At 42.9% G+C, this 5,592-nt stretch overlaps 1 pseudogene; it reads right to left on the bottom strand.

Annotated features, from left to right (window-relative positions):
- Positions 1-5,203: 5,203 nt before the first annotated feature.
- On the bottom strand, positions 5,204-5,322 carry LOC131817184 (U6 spliceosomal RNA; annotated as a pseudogene).
- Positions 5,323-5,592: the final 270 nt, after the last annotated feature.

Here is a 5,592-nt window from a genome sequence, read left to right as displayed (position 1 = left end):
AGTGTCCCTGTTTCCCCGGGACACCGCCTGCCTCCGCCAATGCTGCCACATCCTGGAGGAAGACGGCATCTGATTGCCCGTTCCTCCAGGAGGTGTTTCTGTGAGTTCAGGCCCGGGAGCTTGGTGGCAAGCCCACGTCTGCCCTCTGGACAGGTGGCCAAGGAGATGCTTTCCACTTGGGACCAGAGGCACAGGAAAGACCTTCTTTCTGCCCAGACTCCTTCCTCAGATTGGAGCATGTTCCCCGGCCCAATCATCCCCTCATGTCTCCTTAGCAGCCAGGCTTCGTCTCTCTGCACAGGGAGTGGGTGACACTTGTCTTGCCACCGGCCCGCTGTTCCTGCCAGGGTCGGCTGTCCAGCTTCGCGACCATTTCCCGACCACAAGGCCAATGGCTCCTTCTCTTCTCCTGGGGCAGCTTGCTGCACTTTCCCCAGAGAGGCTCCTGAGGAGTCCAGTGACAGACATGTCCCTTTCCTTAAGGCTCTTTCCACAGGCGCAACCACGGTTCTCTCTCAGGCAGTGGGGATGCCCAGGCAAAGAGGATTTCGCTCCATGCAGGTTTATTACACCGTGCTGTGGAGTCTTGCTCAGGCAAGCAGCAGCATCATCCCACAGACCCGACTCTGATTTCCCAAAGAATGCTGTGCTTTCCCAGAGGAGATGCCCAGGCAAAGAGCCGTTCGCTGTATGAGGGTTTCTCCCGCCGTGCTGCAAATACTAGGCTAAGGCAAGCAGCAACAGCAGCCCACAGAACCGACTCTGATTTCCCAGCGACTGCTATGCTTCCGCAGAGGTTTTCAGCTTGGCATGAACGGCACTTCGCTGCTGCTTCCTCAGCAAGGATTTGGGTGTTCGCTCTGTCGCATCAGGGAAGAAGAGCTGCAGGAGAGCTGGTCCCTCTTGGGCCTTGCTTTCCCAGGCTCCATGTTGGCGCTCTGGGTTCACCCTGCCAGGCCGAACTAAGCAGACACAGTCACAACCCTGCAGCAACGTGCATGGCGTAGGATGGCACTCAATGCACACTACATTCTCCCGGTGTAGGCAACGCTTGGCCTTTTGCACTGGCCCTCAGGCGGACTCGCTGACAAGGCCAGTGCCTTCCCCACAGGAGAGGAGAGGCGACAGTATCCCTGAACACCGCCCGTTCACTGGAATGGGGAGCTTTGGGGGATTGTCCCCACTCCTTCCCTGCCACCGAAAACGCTGTCATATCTTGGAGAAAGATGGCATCTGACTGCCCGTTTCTCGAGGGAGCTATTTCTGCAAGTTCCGGATATGGCGCCTGGTATCTAGCCCAAGTCGGCCCTACGGACAGGTGGTCAAGGAGATGCTGTCCCCTTGGGACCAGAGGCACAGGAAAGGCCTGTCTTCTGCCCAGACTCCTTCCTCAGAGTGGAGCATGCATCCCTGCCCTAGTCATCCCCTCATGTCTCCTTAGGAACCAGGCTTTGTCTCTCCGCACAGGGAGCAGGTGACACTTGTCTTGCCAATGGCCTGCTGTTCCTGCCACGGCAGGCTATTCTGCTTCCCGACCTTTCCCGACCACAAGGCCAATGGCTCCTTCTCTTCTCCTGGGGTGGCGTGCTGCGCCTTCCCCAGACATGCTCCTGGGGAGCGCAGTGACAGACGTGTGCACCTATGCTTCTCTCTCAGATATCAAATACACAACATAACCCTACACCTAAAGGAGATGGAGAAAGAACAACAAAGAAAGCCTAAACCCAGCAGGAGAAGAGGAATAATAAAGATCAGAGCAGAAATCAATGAAATAGAAACAAATAAACAAACAAAAACCCAACAGCAACAACAAAAAACAATAGAACAAATCAACGAAACTAGGAGCTGGTTCTTTGAAAGAATTAATAAGATTGATAAACCCCTTTCCAGACTTATCAAAAAGAAAAGAGAAAGACCCAAATAAATAAATTCATGAATGAAAGAGGAGAGATCACAACCAACAAACACCAAAGAAATACAAACAATTATAGGAACATACTATGAGCAACTCTACGTCAACAAATTCAACAATCTGGAAGAAATGGATACATTCCTAGAGACAGATAAACTACCACAACTGAACCAGGAAGAAATAGGAAACCTGAACAGACCCATAACCAGTACAGAGATTGAAACAGTCATCAAAAATCTCCAAACAAACAAAAGCCCCGGGCCAGATGCTTCCCAGGGGAATTCTACCAAACATTTACAGAAGAATTAATTCCTATTCTCACGATACTGTTCCAAAAAAATAGAAATGGAAGGAAAACTTCCAAACTCTTTTTTTCTGAGGCCAGCATCATCTTGATCCCAAAACCAGACAAGGATCCCATCAAAAAAGAGAACTACAAACCAATGTCCTTGATGAACACAGATGCGAAAATTCTCACCAAAATACTAGCCAATAGGATTCAACAGTACATTAAAAGGATTATTCACCACGACCAAGTGGGATTTATTCCAGGGCTACAAGGTTGGTTCAACATCTGCAAATCAATCAATGTGATACAACACATTAATAAAAGAAAGAACAAGAACCATATGATACTCTCCATAGATGCTGAAAAAGCATTTGGCAAAGTGCAGTGTCCCTTCCTGAATAAAACTCTTCAAAGTGTAGGGATAGAGGGCACATATTATCAATATTATCAAAGCCATCTATGAAAAACCCATTGCAAATATCATTCTCAATGGAGAAAAACTGAATACCGCTGAGGTCAGGAACACTGCAGGGATGTCCGTTATCACCACTGCTATTCAACATCGTACAAGAAGTCCTAGCCTCAGCAATCAGACAACCAAAAGAAATTAAGGGCATCCAAACTTTTCCAAGTTGGCAAAAGAGAAGTCAAACTATCCCTGTTTGCAGACGATATGACACTGTATGTGGAAAGCTTAAAGGACTCCACTCCAAATCTGCTATAACTTGTATAGGAATTCTGTAAAGTGTCAGGATATAAATCAATGAACAGAAATTGGTTGCATTTTTTTTATACCAACAAGACTGAAGAAATAGAAATTAAGGAGTGAATCCCATTTACAATTGCACCCAAAACCCTAAGATACCTAGGAATAAACCTAACCAAAGAGACAAAGAATCTATACTCAGAAAACTCTAAAGTACTCATGAAAGAAATTGAAGAAGACACAAAGAAATGGAAAAATGTTCCATGCTCCTGTATTGGAAGAACAAATATTGTGAAAATGTCTATGCTACCTAAAGCAATCTACACATTTAATGCAATCCCTATCAAAAATCCCATCCGTTTTTTTCAAAGAAATGGGACAAATCATCCTAAAATATATATGGAACCAGAAAATATCTCGAATAGCCCGAGGAATATTGAAAAAGAAAGCCAAAGTTGTTGGCATCACAATTCCAGACTTCAAGCTCTATTACAAAGTTGTCATCATCAAGATAGTAGGGAACTGTCCCCAAAACAGACATAGATCAATGGAACAGAATAGAGAGCCCAGAAATACACCCTCAACTCTATGGTCAACTAGTCTTCAACAAAGCAGGAAGGAATGTCCTATGGAAAAGAGACAGCCTCTTCAACAAATGGTGTTGGGAAAATTGAACAGCCACATGCATAAACATGAAGTTGGACCTTTTCCTTACACCATACATGAAAATAGACTGGAAATGGATGAAGAAGCATAATGTGAGAAAGGAATCCATCAAAATCCTTGAGGAGAGAACAGGTAGCAACCTCTTTGACCTCAGCAGCAGCAACTTCTGCCTAGGAACATCACCAAAGGCAAGGGAAGCAAGGGCAAGACTGAACTATTGGGATTTCATCAGATCAAAAAGCTTTTGCACAGCAAAGGAAACAGTTAACAAAGCCAAAAGATGACTGTCAGAAGTTATCTGGGAGAAGATATTTGCAAATGACATACCAGATAAAGGGCCAGTATCTATCCAAAATCTATAAAGAGCTTATCAAACTCAACACCCTAAGAACAAATAATCCAATGAAGAAATGGGCAGAGGACATGAACAGACATTTCTGCAAAGAATTCATCCAAATGGCCAACAGACACATGAAAAAATGCTCCACATCACTCGGCATCAGGGAAATACAAATCAAAACCAGAATGAGATACCACCTCACACCTTTCAGAATGGCTAAAATGAACAAGTCAGTCAATGACAGATGCTGGCGAGGATGTGGAGAAAGGGCAACCCTCCTACACTGTACGTGGGAATGCAAGCTGGTGAAACCACTCTGGAAAACAGCGTGGAGGTGCCTCAAAAAGCTGAAAATAGAACTAGCCTATGACCCAGTGATTGTAGTACTGGGTATATACCCTAAAGATACAAACGTGGCATTCTGAAGGGGCACATGCACCCAAATGTTTATAGCAGCAATGTCCACAATAGTTAAACTATGGAAAGAACCTAAATGTCCTTCAACAGATGAATCAATAAATAAGATGTGGTATATATGTTCAATGGGATACTATGCAGCCATCAAAAGAAATGAAATCCTGCTATTTGTGATGACGTGGATGGAACTAGAGGGTATTATGCTTGGCGAAATAAATCAATCTCAGAAAGACAACTATCATATGATCTCCCTGATATGATGAAGTGGAGATGCAACATAGGCGGTTTCGGGCGTACGAAAAGAAAAATAAAAGAAGATGGGATTGGGAGGGAGACAAAGCATAAAAGACTGAATCTCACAAAACAGACTGAGGGTTGCTGGGGGGAAGTGTGTTGGGAGAGGATGGTGGGGGTATGGACATTGGGGAGGGCAGGTGCTATGGTGAGTGCTGTGAAATGTGTAAACCTGGTGATTCACAGACCTGTACCCCTAGGGATAAAAACATTATATATTTATAAAAAATTTTTAAAAATAATTTAAAAAATCCATTAAAGAAAAAACACATATTGCAAGCCCAGAGGTAATCTCATATTCAATCAAAAAAGTTTGAAAGTTTTCCCCTTAAAGATCAGAAAAAAGACAAATGTGTCCACTTTCACTACTCTCATTTGACATAGTACTGGATGTCCTAGCCAGAGAAACAAGGAACACAAAGAAATAAAAGACTTAAAAAAAAGAAAAGGAAGAAGTAAAATTTTCTTTTTTTTGGATAACATGAACTTACATGTAAAAGAATCCTAAAAAATTCACAAAAAATTTTGAAAAAACAAATTTAGTAAAGCTGCCAAATACAAGATCAATATATAAAAGAGAAGAATTTTGTTTTGTTTCATTTTTTTAATAGTTTTTCATGTCATCCTTGCTCAGTGATCACGCTAATCTTCTCTGCATCATTCCAATTTGAGTATATGTGCTGCCATAAAGTAAGCACAAGACAGGAGCATTTTAACACTCTAATGATGAACTATCTGAAAAAATAAAGAAAACAATCTAATTCACACTAGCATCAAAACTAATAAAATACTTATGATAAGATTTAACTAAGACGATGAAAGATCTGTACCCCATAATCTATGACATTGATATGAAATTCAAGGAGACACAAATGGAAAGATAGCTCATATTTATGAATGGTAAGAATTAACATTGTTAAAATGTCCATACTACCGAAAACCATCTGTAAATTCAATTCCAATCAAAA

Source organism: Mustela lutreola, chromosome 15 (genome assembly GCF_030435805.1).
Source record: "Mustela lutreola isolate mMusLut2 chromosome 15, mMusLut2.pri, whole genome shotgun sequence".
Lineage (NCBI taxonomy): Eukaryota > Metazoa > Chordata > Mammalia > Carnivora > Mustelidae > Mustela > Mustela lutreola.
The sequence above is the reverse complement of the archived record's forward strand: the minus strand, read 5'-3'. Positions and strand labels throughout refer to the sequence as shown.